The sequence below is a fragment of the Nuphar pumila genome, chromosome 9, assembly GCF_984573655.1.
Source record: "Nuphar pumila chromosome 9, dmNupPumi1.hap1.1, whole genome shotgun sequence".
NCBI classification, from domain to species: Eukaryota; Viridiplantae; Streptophyta; class Magnoliopsida; order Nymphaeales; family Nymphaeaceae; genus Nuphar; species Nuphar pumila.
In genome coordinates this window covers 6,382,346-6,408,874 of record NC_143257.1, presented here as the reverse complement: position 1 = coordinate 6,408,874, position 26,529 = coordinate 6,382,346, and the positions used below count along the sequence as shown (strand labels likewise).

The window sequence follows — 26,529 nt, the reverse complement described above, 5'->3', positions numbered from 1 at the left end:
AGCATGGAATTCAAAAGTGAGGTATGATAAATTACCAAATCAACTCTCAAATAGTGACAAGCCCAAGCGTGACAACCCCCTAGGGATAAGGTGTATGTAAGCTCACAAAGTTTTACAATGTCAGGATAGCGACGGTAATTATGGTAGGTAAAGCCAGCGCCATAGAAAAAATAAACTCTCAAATAGTCACTTGAAAGAAGCCTTGTGGTGTAACATGAGGTAATTTTGTTAAATTACTAGAGGAAGAATAATGAGGCACCAAGAAAATAATATTTTTTTGTTGTAGATCATATGTTAGAGAACAAGCAAGCAAAAAGTAAAAACTCTGAACGTAGCTAATAAGACAAATGGGGTCAATGGTAGTCCGAAGAGCCCAAGTTTTAGGGAAACCTATTGGCTATGGATACTCCATAGATTAATTTGCAGAAAAAGTAAGGACTTTGTCTCATTGTCCATTAGTTTTCTTTTTCATGCATGCCCTACCTTTATCTTGTGGAGGGGGCATCTTTAGAAGCCCTAAAAAATTAAGTAAACATGAGCTTATGTGGCATAGTGACTACCAGATTGATGTTAAAATTAGGGGTGTCAACGGGTCGGGTTTGGTTTGGACTTAGGTGGAACCAGGCTTGGCCCCAATTTTCGGATATGGTATCGGGTTTGAACTCGAGTTTAATCAAACCCACCATAAGAAAAACCATGCTCGAACCCAATAAGAACTACATGAACCAAACTCGGGCCATACTTGGTAAAATAGTATTTTTATCATTTTTACATTAAAAAATTTCAGGTCTTAATTGGTACTCGGGTTGGATCTTGGTCTCGTATAAAATTTTACAAACTATTCCTTGCTCCATGTATTAATCGCATCTTCGGGTTCAGATCCGAGTCTTAATCGGGTCATCTTATTTATCACCATACTCGGACCCTATAGGGTTTGGTATGGGTCGGGTCCAAGTAAACCCAACCCGTTGATACCCCTAGTTAAAACCAATGTTGTCAAATCTGTATCGGCTATCGAATAGTTTGGCAAACGATTCAGATGAATCGACTGATACTAATTCTCAAGTGAATCATTCTGAATAAGCTAAAAATTATTCTGTGTCAATAAGAATATAACACATGTTAAAACTATTAAAATAATACAAAAAAATTATCAGAACAGCGTTTGTAAGTATGGCAGGCAAAGTCAGCGTGGCTAGATCTCTGAACTTGAGGGTGGTTTTTCTGTGTAAAATAAATAAAAAAACTCTCAAATAGTCACTTGAAAAAGAAGCCTTATGGTGTAACATGAGGTAATTTTATTTACCTACTAGATGAAGAATAATTGGGCACCAATAAAATAATATTTTTTTGTTGTATATTATATGTTAGAGAACAAGCAAGCAAAAGGTCAAAACTGTGAATGTAGTTAATAAGACAAATGGGGATGCAGGAAATTTAGGGACTTTTGTCTCATTGTCCATTACTTTTCTTTTTCATGGCTTACCTTTAAGGGCTCGTTTGCATGTCAAGGAAGAGGAAGACGCGGTACCTTTTCCGCGGAAACAGAATCAGACCCTCTCACGGGAATACTTTCTGCGAAAAAGGAGGTCTCCAGCGTGTATTTCTGCATGCCTGTCTGAGGCAAATCCACGTTCCCATGTTTGCTTGCACATTTTGCCACACAAAAAATGTATGCCCATCTATGCGCTTTCGTGGAAAGCACCCACTTTCCGTGACAAGCAAACGAGCCCTAACTAGGTGAGAGGGCATCTTTAGAATCCCTAGAAAAGATTAAGTAAACATGAGCTTATGTGGCATAGTGACTACCAGATTGATTTTAAATAGGGGTGGCAATAGGGTCGGGTTGGTGGGTCAGAATACCTCAACACACGAACATGACCCATTTATTAAACGGGTCGGGACCCATTTATTAAACGGGTAACCCGACATGACACGATTAACCCATTTAATAAATAGGTCGGGTCGATATGACACGATTACACGACACGGCGACCCATTTATTAAACGAGTCAACCCGATAACATAGACACGATAACCGCACAGACGCACACCACCACTGGAGAGGAGAGGTCTCGGGCTCTCAGCTGGGTAGGAAGGAATTAGGTGGGTGACTAAAGTGGAAAGTTAGGAGTTAGGATTATATATATATATATATATATATATATATATATATATATATATATATATATATATATATAAACGGGTTGCGGGTTGACGGGTTCGTGTAAACGGGTTGACCCGCCCACCTAACCCGTTTATCAAAACGGGTCAAACAGGTTGGCGGGTTGGCATACCCCTAACACAAACACGACCCATTTAATAAACGGGTTAGGCGGGTCGACCCATTTAGGACACGAACCTGTTTAAGCCAAACCCTAACCGGTTAAGAAGTGGGTTGGCGGGTCGGGTCAGATTTTGCCACCCCTAATTTTAAATCCAATGTTGTCAAAATAGTATCGGCTTTAATCATTTGGCCAATGATTCAGGTGAACTGGCCGATACTGATTCTCAAGTGAATCATTCTGAATAGGCTAAAAAATATTTAAAAAAGTATTCCATGTCAATCAGAACATGACATATGTTAAAACCATTAAAATAATATTAAAAATTAATTTTAGGTATTTATTTATTTATTAAAAAATAACCAATTCAGGTTAGTATCAATTTTCTGCCGATACGATACAATTCAACCAATTCACACCAATACTCAGTGGATCGGGGCGGGGGCGGAGGACAAGGTCTCCACCCCTGCCCCATTTCAAAATCCAAACCTCCATCCCCGCACGAGGATGGATTTTAACCTCCATCCCCGTTTCATGTCCTCCATCCTCGGTCCAAACGGGGGCTAGGAGGGGCGGGGCCCCGTTTCCCCTTGGTCTATAGTCATCCCTTGAAGGATTGGGGACGAGGCAGGGTGGGGATTTAGACGGGATGGGTCAGGGCGAGGGAAAGCGTATGTCCATCCCTGCCTCCATACCCGCACGGGGATAGATTTTAACCTTCATCCCCGTTTCATGCCTTTCATCCCTGGTCCAAACGGGGCGATGCGGGGCGAGCCCCGTTGTCCCCCGGTCCACTGTCATCCCTAACAACATTGGTTAAAACTTCAGCCCGTGGATTATTCTTTTGTGTGTGTTTTTAAATTTATAACTTAAATCACACCTGATATGAAGACTTGGTTGCACTGGCCTGCCATACCTACGGTTGTCTGATGGCATAAAACTCTTGATAATTAAATGCACAAAGAAGAATATTTTTTATGCATTATTGTCAAGGATCTAATAACCTATGTCACAAAAATATATGGGCATGAGCATACATGACACTGGTTCGACCCACAAGTTAAATTCTTTTTTAAAGTAGGGCATGAGGACATGGAAAATTTTAATTTTTTAGTCAATAAAAATCATTTTTTGATATTTTAATAGTAAAAATGCATTTTATCAAATAATATTAAAAAAGAATTAGAATATTATTAAAAATATTAACATTATGGCTGTAAGTGTTAGTGTCTTTGTCAGTGTATCCTAAAGTGTCTGCTCATGAGACACATCCAAAATGGCGAGTCCCTGTGACAGCTGAAAAAAGAATAGTAGATTAGATCCCCGGATTTAAAGGCAGAGGATCTCAGATCCTTGGTACCGAGATCCGCAAAAAGCCCCTAAATGCATAGATCTTTTGGCAGAAAGTGAAAGGATCAGGCCAGAGGTCCGTGTACTACCGATCCAAGGATCTAAGATGCCCTCATATCTGAGATCCAAGGCAATCACACGCACCCTATGTTTACCACTTCTATTGCATTTAGTGGTGCAAATGGTTCTGATATATGCTGGATCAAGATAAATCCCAATCTAAATCTGAATCTTGGGCAGAAAGTCTGAATCCCAAATTCAGATCCAAAATTTAAATGATAATATTGAATCTGATGAAAAAGAGGTTGAAAACAAGGATTTTACATGTAAAAAACTGCGAGGGGACTGGATTTTATTTTATTTTAGTTTAAGGTCCATGCCATATTCTTGAATTATGTGTCGGATTTGGATACGTGGAGGTCCAACCCATAGTGACAAATGTTAAAAACGGCAAAATTTCATTTTTCAAAAACTCATTTTTCAAATTTTTTCATAAATCTCACATTTTTTGGCAAAATTTTGGTGATAAAAAAAATAAAAATTTTATAAGAAAATATTAAGAAAACATATTTAAAAATAAAAATACATGGTTTTTTCACAATAAATAGCTGTTTAAAACGTAAATATCATGTTTAAATAGTGGTATTTATGTTTTTTCATAAATCTCATGATATTTTAAAAATCTCGCAAAAAATTGCCGTTTTAAACTTTCAGGCTATTTTTTGCGATATTATCGCGAGATTTTCATAAATCTCGCTATATTTGTCACTATGGTCCAACCTGCATCCGATCCATTTGCCGTGCATTTTGACCATGGATAGAAGAAAACCATGAAATTTCAGAAAACTGCTTATTTGCCTTTATATTTGACAGCTTTAAGCTTTTATTGCCTGAATTGATTTCAAGATGCAAGGGGTAGGTACCACAAGATTTTTCCATTTTTTATATATTATAGTAAATGCGATCAAGGTTGTGCGGGGCGTTGAGCCTGCGCTTTGCCTCTGCACAACTGTTATGGGAGTGAAGCGGTGGGAGGGGAGGCAGTAAGAGAAGGACCATGCGCCCAGCTGGTACGGAAGCGAGGGATATGCTGGTCGTCCGGTGGTCAGAGAAGACTGAGCAGCAGCTGCAGCACAGCAACTCCGGTGGTCGGTGGTCACAACTGGTTGGAGGTTGATGAGGGGCGCATCACAACAACGCCTCCGTACTTTGAGCGTGCGCCTCACTTCTGAGGCGTACGCTTCAGGTACTGAGGCGTACGCCTCTCACAACACTGAATGCGATGACTGAATATATAGGGCTGCATACAATCCCAAATTCGGCTGGCTTAGTTTGACTTATTTCACAAAACAGCTGTCCAAGCTCTGTTTGAGCTTGAGCCAAGCTTGAATAGCCTCTGTCCAAGATCCGCTCAAGTCGAGCTAGAGGTGAACATATTTTAATTTATATAAAAAAATAGTAAAATAATTATGGGGCAGATGCTCTGATTGACCTAAAAAGGAGCTTGAAAAAGCTGGGGTTAGGCAGACCCTTACCAATTATACAATTATACCATTGGGATTCGAACTTGCAACCCAACACATGGTGACTTGCACTAACTGCTCCTGCCAGACAAGGAGAGCCCCCCCTTACCACTTACTTGTATACAACCATACCATTGGGTTTCGGACTTGCAACATTCCAACACAAGGTGACATGCACTAACTGCTCCTGACAGACAGACCCCTACTGTATTAGGATTGAGCCCTTGCTCAAGCTCAGCTCATTTACTCACTGGGACAAGTTTAAAGTGAGCTTAAATGGACCAATCATGAGTAGGGGTGGCAAAACCTGACACGACCCGCCAACCCCCCTCTTAGGCGGGTTCAGGTTGAGCTTAAACTAACCCGTTTAATAAACGGGTTGACCCGCCTAACCCGTTTATTAAATGAGTCGGGTTTGTGTTAGGGGTATGCCAACCCGGCTGACTCGTTTAATAAACGGGTTAGGCGGGCGGGTCAACCCGCCAACCCGTTTATTAAACGGGTTGGCGGGTCGTGTCGGGTTACCCGTTTAATAAACGGGTCGGGTTCGGGTTGAGGTATGCTGACCAGCCAACCCGACCCGATTGCCACCCCTAATCATGAGTTAGATCGGCTTGTTATACTGCCCTATTTGAATATAGAATCTAAACATCAAGCCAAAACTGAATTGCTGCCATTATACCAAGACGGTGTGGTTTGGCATTTTAGAAAAAAAGAGAAACTTTCTAAAAAGGATATTTATTTATGGCACCAAAATGTCTCCTTGTGGTGGGACGTTGCAGGATCAAAACCCAGTGGTAACCCCCCAGCTTGCCTTTCAAAAAAGCAAAAGATCTTTATTTGCAAGCACAATAGAACAACATGGTAGTACCAACAGGGGGCTCCGCTTGTCTGGCAGGAGCAGTTAGTGCACGTCACCTTGTGTTGGGATGTTGCAAGTTCGAATCGCAAATGGTATGATTGTATAACTGGTAGGAGTCTGTCTAACCCCAGCTTTCTCTGTCGAAAAAAAACATGATAGTAACTCTATATTTATTCTTTTTCTTTTAAATTACATGAGACTCCTTTATCTGAATGGTAATGGTCTGCCTGTTGTCAAGGAAACTGTCATAGTGTTAAAGTCTTAAAGAGAATAAGACACATGTAATTATTAATGTAAGACAATATTAATGAAGGAATTAGCAATACCAAAAAAAGTCATTAGCCAAATTAAGTATGCCAAGGATAGGGATGCCAATGGATCCAATTTTATCTGATATTTTACTGAAACTAACTTCCTTTAATTGGATTCGGTATGCGAAAACTATATCCGAGTATAATAAAATTCGGATATAGTTTTTTATTTTTGCATGACGGATATCCGAATTCAATTACATGAAAAAAATCAGATTCGGTACGAGCCTTTCTCCATTCGAATCCAAATCTGTCAAATACATTTTGTTGGACCTTTTGGACTAGTGAGTCCTTCAGACTCCTATTGTTGTAGGGTTGTGTAGGGTGCCCTAGATGGGATAGGATGCTGTTGGGCTGGGAATTCTCTTTGAGACTTAGGAAGATTGATTTGTAAGTCTGTAACTGAATATTGAATGTAGTAACTGCTGGTGAATAGGCTATTTTTTAATAAACATAAAAAATGCTTAAAATTAATTTTTAATATTATTTTAATGGCTTAACACGTGTCACATTCTGATTGACACAGAATATTTTTTTAGTTATTTTTTAGCCGTGAAATTGTGACTGAAAACATTTTTACCAAAAGTGAAAATCAGTTAAAACAGTAAAAAGTTTTGTACTCAAGTAAAAGAAGTAAACCAATCACTCTGAGATATGGTAAGGCCAACATGGCCAACTGATCTAAAGGATTAGGATCAAGAGTTCAGCAAATATGCGATTAGTTGGATCTTGCATTGGCCAAATCAAACACGAGTACCATTTTGTTTTTTTGAAAGGCAAGCTGGGGTTAGGCAGACCCCTACCAGTTATATACCATTGGGTTTTGAACCTGCAACGTCCCCAACACAAGGTGACGTGCACTAGGTGCTCCTACCAGACAAGCGGAGCCCATGAGTACCATTTGCTTCTCTAACTTGGGAGATTAATTGTGCAGTTAATGAATATTGCATGGTTTATTTCTATTAAAAAACCACAATGTTATTCTATGTGACTTCCACAAGTACTCTTCCATTGCCCACCGGGTATAGTTTACCATTGGCTTGGACCTTACAGAGTAGGGATGGCAGTGGACTGGGGCGGGTGCAGGGGGCAAGCTCTCCACCGTAGTGACAAATATCGCGAGATTTATGAAAATCTCGTGATAATATCGCAAGAAATTGCCCAAAAGTTTAAAACAGAAACTTCTTGCGAGATTTTCAAAATATCGTGAGATTTATGAAAAAACATAAATACCACAATTTAAATGCAATATTTATGTTTTAAATGGCTATTTATCATGAAAAAATTGTGTTTTTATTTTTAAATATTTTTTATTAATATTTTTTTTTATAAAATTTATTTTTTATTGCCAAGATTTTGCCAAAAAAATGTGAGATTTATGATTTTTTTTCAAATTCTCGCGAGTTTTTTGAAAAATGATATTTTGCCATTTTTAACTTTTGTCACTATATATGGTCTCCACCCCCGCCCCATCTCAAAATTTTGCCCTCCATCCCCTGTCTATCCCCATGGCAGGTTTTGATTTTCACCTCCATCCCAGGTCCATTCTCCATTTCATGTTGTCCATCCATGCCCCAAATGGGGCGGGTTTGGACATATTTTTGTTTCCCCCGTACATGATTTAAATGGCCCTTCTTTAGAGCCGTTAGAAAAATAAGAAAGGAGAAAAAAGTGACCCATTTTTAGGGTTAGAAAGTAGGAACTTAGGGTTAGAAAATAAATAAATATATTTAAATTTCATTTTATAATATAATAAAAGTATATTAGTAATTTCATTAACGAAGATGGGGGATGGGGTGGGGTGGGTCGGGGCAGGTTTGGATGGATCCCCGTTTCTCCCCGGTCTTATGCCATCCCTATTGCAGAGAAGGGAGACATACACCCCAAGTATCGAACTTGTGACTTCCTTCAATGCTGCCAAGGTTGGTTAAATGCCTAATAGTAATACAGTTTAATTAACCAATCTTTAATAATATTTAAGTAGATCATTATTTAGATTCTGATCAGGTTGAGTGCTTGATCATGCAAATGTGATCCATTGGCCGATACAGACTAGGGTGGCTTTGACATTAATTAGTGGCAGTCAAAACTGTTGCTAAAAATCCATGGCTCCTGCTAAATTTGAACAAAACCTGTCCTTAAACCCTTCATATTAACCAGCAAACTATGAAGTCGCACAATTTTCAATATACTACCAATGAAGACTTTGGAACTTTAATTTAAAAAAGAAAAGTCACTTTTCAACTATAAATGTAATCTCACAATAAATGACATTTAATTTTATAATAAATATCCCAAGAAAATATTGACATACGTAGGATTTTAAATATGTAAAAAATATAATAAAAATGTTTGCCTTTTATCAACCTTTGAAAATTTAAAGCATTCAAGTTGAAGGATGTCACAAGTCCGGCACCCTAGTGCACGTCTCTTGCCTTAAAGCTTGAAGGGTTCCGCTTGTTTGGTAGGAGCACTTAGTGTACATCTCCTTGTGTTGGGACGTTGCAGGTTCAAAACCCAATGGTATAGTTGTATAACTAACTGTTAGGTGTCTGCCTAACCCCCAACTTACCTTTAAAAACAAAAGATTGAAATTGCAGGTTCCCTAGCGGATAAATTTTTTTTTGACATAGAAAGCTGGGGTTAGGCGAGTATTCGAATCAGTGACAGTATTGTGATTTTTTTTTTCATAATAATTTTTTATTATGAAATTATTAACAAAATTACACCAGTGTTCCTCTCCCTCCATGACAGTATTCGAATCCGGAGGCTCGCCCGAAGAGAGGCCCCTCACCTGTTTCAATTCACCTCGGGGTAGACCACGTCTGCACCGGAGCCGTTCCGAACAGATCAAGACACTGTTCCGGTCAAACCCTCCGGCCTTGTATCCAATCTCTTGCCTTAAATCTTTTTCTTCTAAGTTCCTAAGTGTTAAAAGGGAGTATGGATCGGATGTGATTATTAATGTAAGACAATATTAATGAAGGCATTAACAATAACAAAAAGTCAATAGTCATAGTAAGGGAGATTAATGACCTCTTTTTTTACTCAATAAGGGAGATTAATCACGTACTATTAAATTGTAGATAAGGAGTGCATATTATAATGGTTTATTCTCTATCAAGAAACCAGCTGATGTTTCTATATAGCGTCAGTTTTTGGAAATTTGTCTACCAAATAGCAACACTGTTTTACTTCATGTTTCTGTATAGCGTCAGTGTTTGGAAAATTGTCTACCAAATACCAAATAGGAGGGTCCGGGTATGGTGATAAATAAGAAGACCCGATTAAGACCCGGGTCTGGACTTGAAAATCCAAGTAATACATGGATCTGGGTATAATTTGTAAAATTTTATACCAGGACCAGCCGCGACCCGAGCTCTGATTAAGACCCGCAAATTTTCAATGTAAAAATGATAAGAAATAGTATTTTACCGTGTATGGCCCGGGTCTGGTTTATGTAGTTCTTATCGGGTCTGAATATGGTTTCTCTTATGGGAGTCCGATTAAACCCAATACCATACCCAAAAATGGGGGCCAGGTCTGGTTTTAACCAAACCTGACCCATTGACAGTTGACACCCCTACTAAATATCCTCAAGAATAAGTAGAGTAAGGATAGGAATAAACTAGTAGATAGTGCAGGAAAGCAGGCAACTCGGCTCAGAAATTGAGCTTGGTGAGCCAAACTACGAGTCAGCTCATTTAGGTAAATAAGCCGAGCATGAACATGGCAAACTCGACTAGGCTCATATAGAGCCCCAACAGCCCAAGCTCAGCTCATTCGGTTCCTTTACCAGCCCTATTAGTAGATGATTACCTAAGAAAGGTTACAGCAGAAGGAAGAAACAACACAAGACAACAATGGCATTTAAAGATATTGTTGCACAAGAACATATTGGAACATAACCTGGTGCATAAAATCTTGGTAGATGTTTATGCGACATCTTACTGATCTTCCGCTCCCTCCTGCTAATGCTACCTCTCTTTTGCCGCAATCTGGGCAAGCGGCTCCGGCGCGAGCCCGTTTATCTGTCTGATGTTCTTTTCTGTTGTGCTTTCTTTATTTGTTTTGGCTTTTGCTCTTGTTCAGTTCATGGGTTCAACATTTTGTTGATCTTCATGAGTGGTAATGTTGAATTACTTTCGGCTCTCTCTCTCTCTCTAATCTTCAACATAAAGCCAGGAAGATGACATAAACATAAAAAATGATTTTTGAATAGATCAAATGTTACTTGGTTCATGTTGTAGGTTTTTCATAGTGCTCACAATAGTGACAAACAATTATATCAGTAAAATAAAAGCTGCCAAATTCTCATAGAAATTGAATTTTTTTATATTTCAGCATAAATTAAAAGAGAGAAACATATTTGCAAGAATAAATAAAAAATAGAAATGCATTCGCCTATTTCTTCACAAAAAATAACTAATAAAAATGTAAACATTTGTGATTTAATGATATTTACATTTTAACGACATTATCAACATTTTGAAAATGCTGCTATATCTTGCTGTTTAAAATCGCCCACCATTTTTATATGTACATGGAGAAACCATCTCAAGATCAGAGACCTAGCCACACTGGTTTTGCCTGCCGTACTTATGATCTCTATCCTGACAATGTAAAACTCCATGGGCTTACCCTTATGCCCCTAAAGGAGTCGCCATGCTTCAGCTTGTGCAAGGAGTGATGCCCATGGGATTTGAACCTAGACCACCTGCCTAGCGGCCTAGGTCCCATCCCGCTACACCAAACCTATTTAAGGCAAAAACACACCGACCTAAAACATCACTTTTCTGCCACACTGATGCTCACTTACACTCACTCTCTAGCTCTATATCCATGGCTTTGAGAAATGATGCATGAGGAGCTGGTAAGCTGCATCACTTAGGAAAGTGCATTCCCATGTAGGAAGTCAAAAGTAGAGCTGATTCAATGTTTTTTGACTGGAAGAGTTTAGCTCCTGAATTCAATTCCATTTGGAGATGTTCTATATAGAGTAAAAAGGGAGAAATTCCATTTAGCGACCAACCTTTTTGCCCAAATGTTAAAAAAGGCCTCACATTTCTGAAGTTTTTAATATTGACATCATTTCTTTGGAAATTACCAAACAGAGTCCTCTGGTTAACATCTATTGTTTTGAGAAATGTGATTCTTTTGTGTTTTATACCATTTGGAGTTGAAAATTATTTGTTGGGAACCTCACAAATACTGTTTAAAAAGAGATTCACTTTCTAAATCTCACATTTGAGTTTTATGTCAATTCACTTTTTATGAAGCTTGTTTTTAGGGTTTTGTACAAAAAAAAGTTGTGTATTTATTTCTTTTGAGGTACTGTTTAAATGAGATTCACTTTTTAAAGTGTATTAAGAAGTGAATCTCATGTAAAAGAAAGTGAATCTCATGTAATCAAACCTAACGTACCCTTAATAGTATTGGATTCAAAAGTTGATTAATCTTCAGGAGCGCTCCATTAGGATGAAAACACTGTTTCTCTGTTTTGCTAAAATATGGTGTTATGAAAATGTGTTGGTTCTGCCAACTCTATTCAAACGCAGTGTTTTGCCAACATCACTGCTCCTGAACTACAGAGGATGTTGGAGAAACTCTAATGCACTATTCCCAAACACCAGAGGCTGTTGGAGAAACCATAATTCCCTGCTCCTAAACCGCAAAGAGTGTTGGAAAAAGCATATTGCACTTCTAATTCAAGGCTCTTAAACAAACCTAAAAGGTTTTAAAAATAACTGCATGCTGTTCATGCAGTAGAACTGATGCTAGACTCTCCATTTCTACGAGCTAAGGAAGAAAAACAAAAATCTGTCTACTGCTGCTAAAAGGTGATACCTATTGAAGGGAGAAATAAGTCTGTGAAACGGTCTGCACTTCTTTTTTTTTAAGTATAATCACAGAAAACTGCATCGCTCAAGAGTTTATTGGTTTAAAAACCATAACCAACCTCAGCCTTACAGCAAAGGATGTGAAAGTTTCAAACTCATGAAATCGCTTCAACTTGGTGACTTTCACGAGTCATGATATGAAGTGACCTACACTTAGGGTATGTTTGCTTTGGCCACAAAGTGGGGATGAACAATCACATCGGGAGAAAGTAGAGAGGCTGTTCTTGTTGGTCACAAGTAGGGCTGGTAAACGAGCCAAACAAACTGATCAAGCTTGGCTCATTTCTTGTATGGAGATGGGCCGAGCTTGAGCTCGAGCTCGAGCTGAATGAGCAAGCTCATTTACGATTAAACCTGCTATGTCAAGCTCAAACTAACTCATTTACAAAAACAAATAATTATTTTCAAATTTGTTATAAGCATGATATTTTATGTTTTTAATGATATTTATCGTGAAAAATTTGTGTTTTTTTATTTTTTCTTCCTAATTTTATATTTTTAAGTTTTTTATTGTCAACATTTCACCAAAAAATGCGAACTTTTTAAAAAAAATTCTATTTCTTGCGAGTTTTGGCTGCTGATGTATATTTTTCCGTTTTAAACTATTGTCATTATGTTGAAAACTAACTCACCAAACCTGTCCAGCCACTGGTTACAGAAAAACAAGGGCTGTGCTCAGCAAGTGTACATACGAATCAAAACATCCTAACTGAAGCATGAGCAAAGGCTGCCCTTCCTGTTAACCTACCCACAGACAAGAACAACCGTAGGACGACTTGTGGATAAAAAAACTCCTATTACAACGTTAGCATGTGCACACACACACACACACACATGCTATTGTAATTTAGGGATGTAAACGAGTTGGATTTGGATCTGCTGCAGTTGAATTTTAGTAGGGCTGTAAACAACCCGAATAAACGAACAGAAGGGGTTCAAGCTCGGCTTGTCCTTGTGTTGAGCGAGCTCATGGCAAGCACAATCAAATGCGCCTAGCTCAAGTTGGCGCATTTACAAAGAAGTACATTTTTCAAAATTAAAAGTAATAAAATTTAGACTCTAAACCTACTGAACCAAGCTCAAATGACTTTATTTCCAAAATAAATACATTATTTCAAAGTTGTAAGAGATAGGATTTGAACTTTAAACTTATTGCTTGCAAGCCAAACACTTCCACCATCTATACTCTATGATATAAAATGTTGGGAGATTACTAGTAGGGTGCGCAGGAAATGGCCAAACCAGGATTTTCGTCGGATTGGCGCAAACAGGACTCTCGCCTGGCGTCTGGCAGCGACGTCCTTCTGTAATCTGGGATTGTTTCTTGCCAGATTTATGTTGATCGGCTCTCTCTGTTTTTTGATTTATGTTCTGTGATCCATGGTTGGTGATACCTCATCACTGCCACTTTTCTGTTTTATGCTACTGTACTCTGACTTGTTCTTCAATGATTCTATTTTTTTGTCAAAAAAAAAGGATATAAAGTATTTGTAAAATATATTTACTACTAGTTCACAAGTCATGCCGAACCGAACACTAGGTTATGTTGGGCTTGTCGAACCTATTTCACGAGTTTGAACAAGCTCTTTGCAAGCTGAGCCATAAGCAGCTTATGTCATTGAGAGTTGAGTTCAGATTCAGAACAATAATGTAAATAAAAGTACTACAACCGAATCGGAGTCTAACAAATCTTGCCAAACGGACTTGGATTTCGGTCAGATGTCTAACTCAGACCTGAACCTTTTACATCCCTACGTGCAATAACCAAATTACGGTAGTTTTTTTTATATGTGGGCCACCCCATATATTTACCCCTTTTTGGACGTCCATCCACTTCCCACCAGGTGGGGGACCACCCGATGTGGCCTATATGCAATATCACCAAATTTTGCTGATATTGGATATAATCTCTCTCTCTCTCTCTCTCTTAAGTAGAGAGTCATTTGGTGAAGGTTCATATTCATAGAGCCTATGTTTTCAACATAGCTGGTGAGGAGCAATATGCATGGTTGGTAATGTGGTACATAAATGGTATTTTAGAATTAATATCAGTACTGTGCTTATGTATAAATGTGTATAACAATTGTAAATGATGTCATCCCTAGAACGTGATATAGTGACAATATAGGAGACACTCAAAATATTATATGAAAAAAGGACAATGAAAATCAAAGAGCATGTCACAAATTGCAATTCTTTTTAGTACTTAGCGTGCTTGTTTTTTTCCATGGTCTTAATTACCAGGCTGTAAATTACAGGAAGCTTCTTCAACCGTCCCGTATTTGACTTATAGGCACTACCTTAGCAACTCATTAGAGAGAGAGAGAGAGAGAGAGAGAGAGAGAGAGAGAGATGGCAAAACCAGAGTTCTTTTACCATCTTTCCCTTCTCCATGACAAGATCCAACAAGTACAGGCACTAATTCATCTTCTTCAACCACACCAATCACCAACACAACAAGGATCAATTGCTTCAAAAATTGGCAGCATCATGCAGGAGGTTGTCTTAACAGCATCATCCATGATGACAATCTGTCAAAACACTAGCCTGAACCCAGCAAAGATCCAGTCTGCTCCAAGGCTAGCTGAAGGGTTCCCTGTGGGACCAGTCCATGCTAGGGGCCCGAGTGAGGTTGGTGAATCCCTTGAAGGTGAGGACTGGGTCATGATGGAGGATGGTGTTCATTTAGATAGTTACTCAAATGGGTTGAGCTTTGATATCTTCAGTGATCTTCCCCAAGTGAACCATGGAGATAGTTCTGGTTTGAGATTCAATGGTGACACATCTTCTTGTGAAATTATTGAAGTGAGTCCTGCTGACCTCTTGGCTGAGTTCACTCACTACTGCCATATATGTGGGAAAGGGTTCAAGAGGGGGGCCAATCTAAGAATGCATATGAGGGCTCATGGGGATGAATACAAGACCAATGCTGCACTTGTGAGGCCTAAGGGCAACACCAATGGTTTGGATAAGGGGCAAGGTCTAGAGGTGCCTAGAAAGTACTCTTGCCCACATGAAGGGTGCAGGTGGAACAAGAACCATGCCAAATTCCAGCCCTTGAAATCAATGATATGTGCGAAGAACCATTACAAGAGAAGCCACTGCCCTAAAGTGTATGTCTGCAAGAGGTGCAACTATAAGAAGTTTTCAGTGCTGTCAGACCTAAGAACACATGAGAAACACTGTGGGGATCTCAAGTGGCAGTGCTCCTGTGGGACAAGCTTCTCTAGAAAGGACAAGCTTCTAGGTCATGTTTCCTTGTTCAAGGGTCACACACCCTTTGTGAGGTGCTCAACTTTTGGAAGGAAAGCCTGAAAACAAGGTAGTAAGTGGTCATCTGAACTTCTTGTATATTAGTTGCGGATTGGTTCTCCTATAATCAAGTGAAAACAATAAATTGAATATGATGATGTAAGTTTTAGAATATCATTAGCTTAACAAAACAAAAGGGTTGCCTTTGTAACCTTGTATCTCTGACTATAGATGTGGCTATGTCAATAACATGGAGAGTTTGTAGTTGATATACTTTTTTTTTTGGACAAATGTAGTCGATATACATGGCGCCAGAAATAACAAAAAAAATTAAATCGTTATAAACATGGTGCTTGAAATCAATTCATGTTTGTTTCCATGTATGCACTGATTCATGAATCAATATATAAAACTAATAAGATCAGAGGTTTCATGAGATTAGCAGTACACCAATAATTTTGTTTTACATGATAAATTTCAACTTTCATTGTGAGAAAAAGCCAAAGACTATGATCTTTTGCATAAGATCAATTCATGTACTTATGGGTGTTTCATTTGTGAATAATTAAGAAACATGGAAATTAGGATATTCACAAGGATTACTGAACTTATAAACTCACTAGATCGATCAATTATAAACCTCCTTTTGCTAATAAGTTCAACGCAATATGTTAAACAAATCAATTTCTTTGAAACCAATTGATTGGATGATGGAATGGTTAGAACATATCAGTTCGTAACAAAGTATATTGTCCCATCATAGTTTCACAGGTGAGAGGTTCCTTCACTTGCCAATAGAGAAGTCAATGGATCGGATTTTATCCAATATTTGACCAAGTTTGATTCCATTTAGTTGCATTTGGTAAGCCAAAACCATATCTGGGTTTCACTTTTTGCTGCCGAATCTAATGAATATTTGAATTTGATGAATATCCGAATCCAAATTCTAATCCATTTAGTCAACATCGGATTAGTCAGATTTGGAATTGGCCACATCCTATCCGAATCCAAACCATTTACATCCCTACTTTTCAATAACAAAAATATTGACAGATTGAGGCCTACTCTTTGCTAATTCTCATGAACATGCATACATATCCCCACGATCTCTTTCTTAGATATGTTACTTGGAGAAGCCAGGTTAGGTGATCTAGCAGCACTGGATAGACGTCCCATGCTTAAGATAGCATTCCAATACATGCACTGTCATGTTTTCGTAAGACACATAGACTCTCCCTATCAGCTATGCTCGAAGTTACAGCTTGCATAGCGCACAGTAATCAGGAAGACCCTCACTTCTTGCAGAAGTGTTTTGCTTTTGTGCACCATGATCCAGATTCCAGGATCAGTTTCTCATCCCACAACAGATTATCTTTATCTACACTGTGATTCATATTCTATGTAGACTGGCTAATTTGGGCCAGGCTGAGGGCCCTCAGCCATTGCCAGCATAGAAAGCCTAGGCAGCCGGTGGCCAGCATATATACCACGCTACTGAATCAAATAGATGAGTAACTGGATGCCCTGCCTGCATCAAATTCTTTGAGCAACTCGGTTTAGGTCAAGGTAGTGTTCAGGGGAAAACGCTTCATAAGTGTTCGCCCCTTTTAATAGGGGGCAGTACGCTGGGGCCCCCTTTTTAATAGGGATAAACACTGCGTAGCTCTCCCTGGCTGGGCAAAACCTGGGGATGAGCCACCTTGTGGGTAGGGTGGTTCCCCTTATTAATAGGGGTAAACACTGCGTAGCTCTCCCTGGCTGGGCAAAACCAGGGGATGAGCCACCTTGTGGGTAGGCTGGCCCCCCTTTTTAATAGGGGTAAACACTGCGTAGCTCTCCCTGGCTGGGCAAAACCAGGGGATGAGCCACCTTGTGGGTAGGGTGGGTATGTGCCCACTCTTACCCAGAAAAATCCCCTAAGGGTTAATAGGTCAAAGTGGGCGCCAGTACCCACCTGACCCAGTGCGCAGGTAGCCAGTGCCCACCTTGACCAGGAGTGCAAGTGGGCAGTGCCCCGGGGCAGGCACAACTTGTGCGATTGGTAAATTTTTTCTGTTTTTTTTTGTTTTCTACTTGATTAATGCTGCATTTACTTGCTGATTCTCTGTTTACGTGGTTCATAAAATTTTATGTTTTTCGGTTTTCTACTTGATCATGCTGCCTGCAATTACTTGTTGATTCTTGGTTCATTTCACGATGCTATTGCTAAAATTTTACATTTTTTTGATTTTCTACTCGATTATGTTGCATTTACTTGTTGATTCTCTGTTTCTTCAATTTACGATGTGATTGGTAACATTTTACTTTTTTCGTGTTTTCTACTTGATTATGCTGCACTTGCTTTTTCTCTGTTTTTGTAGTTACATTTTACATGCAATTTGTATAATTTTTATATTTTTCTGTTTTTTTACTTGATTATACTGCATTTATGCGCTTCTCATATGTTCCTGTGGTTCATTTACCATTCAATTTGGTAAAATTTTATATTTTATGGATTTCTACTTGGTTATATTGTTTTCTGTTTTTGAGGTCTTTTTGCGATACAATCAGTGAAATTCTGTGTTTTCAGTTTTTGTTTGAATATGTTGCATATTCTTTTTTTATGATTTCTTTTTGGACCTATAAGTATCTGAAAGTTGAGGGAGAGTTCTCTTTTTACCTTTTTTTTGCCATTTTTTACTAATCCTATTAGAATATTAGTGATTTTTTAATAATATAAATATTTAGTTTATAATTTTAAGGTTTTAGGTATTTTTTTCTTCTAATTACCATTAGACATGAATTCATAAATATTGTGTGATTTGATTTCAGTTAAAATATTTAAGTTTTTTTTATCAACTAGCATAAGTGAATAATTTAATATGTTTTGTAGAACATAGGGTTATGATTTGATTTTTTGAAACCTATTGTCAATAATTTGATTTTCTTTTACTTTGTATTTGAGCCCGCCTTAGTTCCCCCCCCCCCCCCCCCCCCAAAAAAAAAACACACACACACACACATTATAATGAGAGAAGATCAAGTGATATGAAACTCCTTACCTTCCACAATGTATACAAGGACCATGAGGTCCTTGTGGGATGAAGCAATAGACGGTGAAGATGTCAAATCAGTTTACAGATCACCTGATCTGCTCTCCCTTATAATGTGTTCTGCCTGGAACACTGGATCTCCTTTCATTTAGGACGCTTTAAACAAGTATAGGGCCATACTTAGTGCGGTCCTAACCTTTTGTTTTTCCACAATAAGTGCTTGCCCTTGGGCTGATGTTTGATCCAGTGAGTACTTTTGCAAAGATCACTGAATCTGCTCCCTTGAGGCTCGAACTTGAAAAAAAGATTTGGTGCAATCACATTGTACATTTCAAATATGCCACTGCACTTGAGCACCCACCATATGCTGTTGAGCCCCACAGCTGACAGGCTGCATGGGAAGGAAGAAGGGTGCTCCAGTGCAGCAGTACATCAAAAATGTACAATGTGATTGCACCTGATCCGGCCTCCTCAAACCTGTGTCTCCATGCTGACAGCTTGAGCACTTGCTATTGCACCAAGCAATGGCCCTCATTGAAATCAATATGAAGCAGAGTTGTTTTTGAAAATTGTTTTTTTTTCGGGATTTTCTCATGTGGAAGCACATCAAAGAGTGGCCGCTTAGAGCTTTTTCAAATGATATCAACCCGATAATCAGATCATTTGTTCATAAGTGAGTTCTTTTTGCATTGAATTATCGATATGTAAAGTTTAGCTTAAGATAAAGCCTTTTGCTTTACATGCATGTGTGTTGGCTAATATTTTTCCATATTTGGACAATTAGCTGATAATGATGCAAGAATGTGCGATGTGTATGGGTTGCAAAGAATTCCAAGAAGTTTTTTTTTTTTTAATAGATGGATAAAAACTCTCACTCACCAAGGATGTAGAACCCTACTTCTTCTTTACCCACCAGTTGGAAGCACACCCAGCTTCAGTATCATGGCAAGAAATATGCTGACATGTGATGCCTCATGAACTTGGTGATGTTCGAAATGAATGGCACCCCATGGGCTTCCCAAGGCGTAATGAATCACAAGCACAAGTTGCAATAAGGATTTGAAACATAGTTGTATTATGCAGAGTTATTGGAAGTGCCATAGGGAGTGGGGAAACTTTCTTCTTTTTTATTTTTTTGTATTTTATTTTTATTTTTATTTTTATTTTTGCTTTTTCCTCGCTTCTTAGATCACTTCTGGTTCGCTTTCGAGACGATTCTTAATTCGCTTCTAAGTCATCCCACGCTTTTGATTTCCTAAAATTTTGAAAGTGTCTCGCTTTCTGCTCTTCGCTCTTGCTTCCTCGACTGACAACTGGTATTATGTAGGTCTAGCTTATTTCTATTGAAACCATTGGCAGGCTTTTCTCACTTCCATTGAGGCGGTCAAAGGTCATTTTTTCTTTAATATATACTTGATTTTTATACATTTTATATCAATTTCATAGTTGAGACTTGAGAAACACAATAATATCATGCTCATAGTTGCATATACTTTTCACAAATTATTGAAAGAGGCAGCCTTTGGGTTATTGACCATATTAGCTTTGTTCTATGTTTTTTCTTGATTTGGTTATTGTTTTTAAACATTTTGTTTTCAATAATTTGCTTTTGCATAATACATGGAAAAAATTGTGGTATTTTTTGTTTTTTAATGTTTTTTCTTTTCTTAGCATTTTTTTATTACAACATATATGATGTCATTATTCTCATAACATAAATGATATCTAATTTTCAGAAACGATCATCAATTTTGTTAGAAACTTATACCATCATCAAGAAACCCCCCTACTAAAACCTTGTATCATTGTCTACTGAAAACTCATACCAAAATTTTTATATACATGTTTCAATGAAAAGAGTACATCAAACTTTTAAGGGCCTTACCCGTATTGGTTTCCCATACCTGTCTCTCGCAACTATGATGTGAAACACATGGCAGGTGCTGCATACTTGGTTACTTCATTGCCACTAGAAATTAAGGGAATAAAAATTACCCAATGATCCATGTACCCAAACACGGGACAAGAGTAAGGGTGGCCATCGGGCTGGCCCAAATAGGGCACGAGAGGTCCAACTTGAACTTAGGCCGGACATAACCATAGCCCAACTATTATCGGGCATGGCCCTAGCCATGCTCAGGCTATCTGGCTCATGCGGGGCCAAAATCATTCCTTTTTTGAATGGGTCCGATCCTCTTGAAGGCTAGATTAATATTCAGGTCAGGCTGAGCATGATTACTAGTCGGGTCTGCAATGTGCAGCCAGATCCAACTCATGTCGGCCCGAATGAAACTAAGGGGCTGTTTGGAAGCAAGAAAATTTCTCATAGGAACACAAATTATTTTTTATGGAAAGATTTGATATGATAACTTTTCCAAATAAAAGGCTTTTGCTTGTTTGTATAACATGAGAAAGACATAAAAATGTGTGAGAGAGAGAGACCTGAAAATGGTGATGGGTGGGAGGAAGATGAAGATGGAGGAAGCTCTTCTTTTTTTGTTTAAGAAGAAAACCGGCATTAGGCAGACCCCTACCAGTTATACAATCATGCCATGGGGATTCAAACTTGCAATGCCCCAACACAAGGTGACGTGCACTAACTGCTCCTGCCAAAGCCAAACAAGTGGAGCTGGTTGGTGGAGGAAGCTCTTCTTGTGGCAGCCCAAGATGTGTTGTGGATGAATGGTTGTTGCCAAGAGAATTTTTAATGTGGTGAAAGGACTTTTTTTTATAAAAAATTAAATTAAAAAAAAACTTTCCTTTCAAAAATTTCTCTTGCTTGGAACAGTTGGAAAATTTGTCATTTTTTTTTCCTACTTGCAATTTTCCTACCATTTTCTTGCTTCACAAACACCAGCTTCCCCGCAAATGAAGGGAGGGGGAAAACATTGAAAATGACCCTCTTTCTGTGGAGAAAGAGAGGGCAGCATTTGTGTTGCCATGGTGGGCCTGCAAAAATACAATGGTTTTCATTTATTTTCGCGAAAACATGACGGTTTCTCCGGCCGGCAAACACATGTGATGCAGAACCCATTTACAAGAGAACACAGATCCCATCATTTAAAATAAGATGAATTTCATTATACATTCAATCCTAACCATCGAACCGAACCATCTAGCTGTTGATTGGATGTCCACAAGGCAAAACTCACCAAAATGGGCTGAGAGAGTGTTCATAGAATTTCACACCATAGACACTGAAACAGAGTCACGGTTAACGGGCACTACTCACTCGTACTGGGGCATCCAGCCACAGTGGTGGTTTCTTCCTGTTATCTAAGAAAAAAAGTCATATTCATATTTTCCACCAAAATCTTTTTCTAAATACTTCAGTCATTTTAAAGTAACAGGGAACTTCATCAGGATGATAATTTTTTTTCTTTTTGATGAAGGAAAACCCTGACCGAGAACCAAGTCACTTAACAGACCCGCCTCCTGCTAGGTAAAACTCCGAGTTGAAGACATAGCCCCAACCGCGCTCCATCAGGATGATAATTAAAAGGAGATTATTGATAATAATAGCAATGATGTCAATGCTTATAAACGGTAGTAAAATAGCACGGATGCTGGTATTGAATGACAAGTGAATGGAGATAAAGATGGTGATGGTGATAAAAATGTGATGCTTATGCACCAGAGTTAGGTTTCCCTACCAACTTCTCTGTTGCAACAGAGAAAATTACATAACACGTTTCTTCCTAGAGCTTTCCTACTCTTCCTTTGTTGAATGAGAGGCTGATACTTTTCACAGTACACTTCCCTTTGCGTGCAGGTGTGCACAGGTTTATCTGAGTACAGAGTACATTCAGAATTTCACCAATTATTTTTTTAGTTCTTTTAAAATTCTGACCACATGCTCTACATGATAGAAAATTAGTAAGGACCAAACTTTTGAATCATTCAAGTATGATACACGAGCATGCATTTTTAAAGGTTGAAAAACCATCATCTTCATCATCAAACCTTTTATTTTTGACAGAGAAAGCTGTGGTTAGGATACAACTAAACCATTGGGCTTGCTACGTCCAACACAAGGTGACTTGCACTAACTACTACTGCCAAACAAGCGGAGCCCCTGTTGGTCATCAACATCAAACCTTATCTCAACTACATGAGATTGGTTTTACCAGTCATTTTTCTTCATTCTAATTTATTTAACCCTAAGACTTTAGCCACTTTATAATCTTTCATGTCACCTCTAAATGCCTCTTTCCAAGTCTTTGATTGGTTTCACTATTTTCATATCTCCTACTTATATACCATGTAAACTTTTCTCGTAGACTCCTTGAGAAGTCGTTGTGCAAACCATTTTAAGGGTTGAAAAATCCATGACTCACAATTTTTAAATTGCAAACATTATAAAATTATTTTTCATCAAATAAATACAACCCAAGGATCGGTTTCTAGCAAATAAAACATGTTGAACACATCCATACACAGAAACGCCAAAAACAGTCAAACACCGGGTGCACACGAAGCATGCACACCTCAACTATGCATACCCACCCCTTTTTCAATATATATATATATATATATATATATATATATATATATATATATATATATATATATATATATATATATATATATATATAAAATTGGGTATGTGCTTAATGATAAGTGCTAAATGGTTTTTTAGCTATTTGTATTTTTTTGCAGTTTCAACCCTATAAATGTATTGGGCATGGTCAATTTACGAGGAATTCACACATGAATCATGTGTTTTCGATGAAAAAAATGATATTTGGAGCCTCAAAAACTTATAAAGATTTTGCACTATTGATTTTTTGAACCTTATAAAAACTCACCCATATGTCCGAATCTAACACTTCAAGAGCTGATCCCTATAAAATCAAGTACATAGATCACATTTGTATGGTCAAAATTTAAAAATAATACAAAAAAAACCCTGAAAAACTCATTTAAGCATGTATCATTAAGTATATTTCATTAAACACCTCTCTCTCTCTCTCTCTATATATATATATATATATATATATATTGTGATGTGTCAAACGAAGGTCACTCACGTTGAGCATTCATCGCACAGTATAATGAACACTCAACATCTTTTTTGCACAAAAAGACTTTTATTGAAGCTAAAATAACACCAGTAAAAGTCTACAAGTGTCCGCTTAGACTTTTACTGGCGCTACCAACCATGCAAAAAGTGTTCACTTAGGTTTGTTGTGCAAAAAAGACGTTGAGTTGAACGACCAATCACCCCGCGTGATGGACACTCAGCGTGAGTGACCTTAGTTTGAGCACCTAACGAGTGTGCAACTACCAATTTTTGTATATATATATATATATATATATATATATATATATATATATATATATATATATATATATATATATATATATATATATATATATATATATATATATATATATATATATTAGAAAATAGCCCATCTTTATGACCCGATGGAGTTGGAACCAAAGAACAATTGTAGTATTACGAATTGGGTCACCCGGTTTCCATCGGTTGGTTACCAAGGTCCTCCCTGACTTGAGGTGTCAACAGTCAGGTTTACCTGGACCCAACTTGGGTATGGTGATAAATAAGACCTGATTAAGACCTAGGTCTGGACCCGAAGGTCCCATTAATACATGGATCTAGGTATAGTTTGTGAAATTTTATTCCAGACCTAAGCATGACCCGAGTTCCGATTACGATCAGCAAATTTTCAATGTAAATATATATATTATTTGATCGGGTATTGTCTGGGTCTGGGTATGGTTTCTGTTATAGTGGACCTGATTAGACTCAGGTCCGGACCCAGTACCATACCCAAAAATTGGGTCCAAGTCTGGTTCCACCTGTATCCGACCCGACCGGTTGACACCCCTACCTGCAGCTCTCAAGGCACCTTTACGAGTAACGATTCTGTTCTTCCGATTGCACCGATATCAAGAATAAGCCAACGAGTTTGAAAATTTTAAAAGTTTTCAAAATTAAAAAAAATGAAAACACTTGCCCAAGAAATTGATAAGAGTGAAGTTCGTTTTGGACAAATTATTATCTCTGTATCTGTCACTTGTCAGAGATGTTTGGATTTCTCAAAACAACGTGAACTTGACCCCATGTTTGATGTAAAAGATCTTCCTTCAAGTTCTGCATGCGACTTTCACCAAATACAGTTTACCAATTACCACAGAATTCTAAAAAAATTCTTACTACAAGCTTTCCATAGAATTTTAAATGTGCTTATGAGATTGAGTATGGAATTTTGTCATTTAATTGAGTACCAACTCCTTTTTTCAGCTAGAATTGAAAATCCTGCATTTTACATGCTCATATGATCGAGTTCTTAGGTTTCTGAAATAGTATAAAAGCAAGAGTTTGGCTTAAAAGAACAAATGTACTTCCTCCGTCCACAAACTTGCAATGAAATTTTGGCATCTTTCCCAAACAATTTCATTCCCTTCCCTTATATATATATATATATATATATATATATATATATATATATATATATATATATATATATAGAGAGAGAGAGAGAGAGAGAGAGAGAGAGAGTTCCCTAGGTACCTACTCCCACTTAATTGAAGCTGTAGGTGCGCCTAGAGCACTCTAGCATGATTCTCTCTCCCTCTCTCTCTCTCTCTATATATATATATATATATATATATATATATAGAAAGAGAGAGAAACCTATAAAATGGGTACGGTGCTAAATGAAACATGTTATTAGATTTTTAGTATTTTTTGAAAGTCTGACGGTACAAATGTGAACTATATGCTTGTTTTTATATGAATCAGTTCTTAGATCATTTTATTTTGATGCATGGATAGGTTTTTATAAGGTTTTAAAAATCAATGGCCTACAATATTCATAATTTTTTGATGCTCCAAATACTATTTTTTCATCCAAAATGCATGATTTAAGTATCGATTTCTAGTAAATCAATCATGCTGAACACATCTATGGGATTAGCATTTCGAAAAAACAACTGAAATCCAATATCATGTTTCATTTAGCAAGGTGCCATTTTGTAGGTTTTTATTTTCTTTTATATATATGGGTAATTGGAATATGTAAACCAGACAAATATGTAAATTAGTACCCACCCAGATTTTTATAGTTTTTTTTTTCTAAAATTTCATCGTATGGATGCAATCTAAATGCATGGTTTTATAGAAACAAACTCTTAAATCATCTGATTACTTTGTATAAAAAAGATTTTTTAAGGCTTGAAAATCAATGGCTCAAAATTTTTATAAATATTCAAGTATATAAAATAACATTTCTTGGTCCGATTATGATGATCCAATAGTCGATTCCAAGTAAATGGACTACACTTAATGCATATGAGAGTAAGATTTGCAAAAAACACTATGAAAATCTTGGTTCATACTAGTTTACATAATTGACTGGTTTACATATTCTCTCTCTCTCTCTCTCTCTCTCTATATATATATATATATATATATATATATATATATATATATGAAAAGTGAACAAATTAGGCACTATTTTTTCATTTTGCTCCAGTGTTTGAAGTGTTTTATGATAGATATGAACGGTTAGATGTGTTTAGCATGCTCAATTTAGTGAGAATCAACTCTTCAATCATATTTTTTGGACGAAAAAATGTATTTTTATGAGCTGAAAAAATGGATACCCTCATAGCCATTGATCTTAGAACACCAAAAAAACCTGTATACAACTCAGATTCCAGTGATCCAAAAGTTGCTTCTCACTAAAGAGAACCTATAGACCACATCTATGGTGTTAGATGTGAGAAAAAAATACCAAAAAGCTACGATTTTGAAAGGGCAAAACGAGAACATGGGCAGAACCATCACATTACTCTCTTTATATATATGTGTGTGTGTGTGAAGTAGTAGCTGCCTAACACTTTTTTAACCTACCACCAACAAATTGAGATTTTTGAGTTGTTTTTTGCAAATCAGACCGCTGTGTTTGGCATGATCAATTTGCTATTAAATGACATTTAGATCATGTTTTTCCAAAAAAGTTTTTTTAAGCATTCAATATTT

The 26,529-nt window shown here is 37.6% G+C and overlaps 1 pseudogene across 1 annotated transcript; it reads left to right on the top strand.

The window, feature by feature from the left end:
• The first annotated feature begins 14,550 nt into the window (after nucleotides 1-14,550).
• Nucleotides 14,551-15,752, top strand: LOC149828319 (protein SENSITIVE TO PROTON RHIZOTOXICITY 2 pseudogene; annotated as a pseudogene). Its single transcript, XR_016434015.1, has one exon. The product of XR_016434015.1 is annotated as a protein SENSITIVE TO PROTON RHIZOTOXICITY 2 pseudogene (transcript).
• Nucleotides 15,753-26,529: the final 10,777 nt, after the last annotated feature.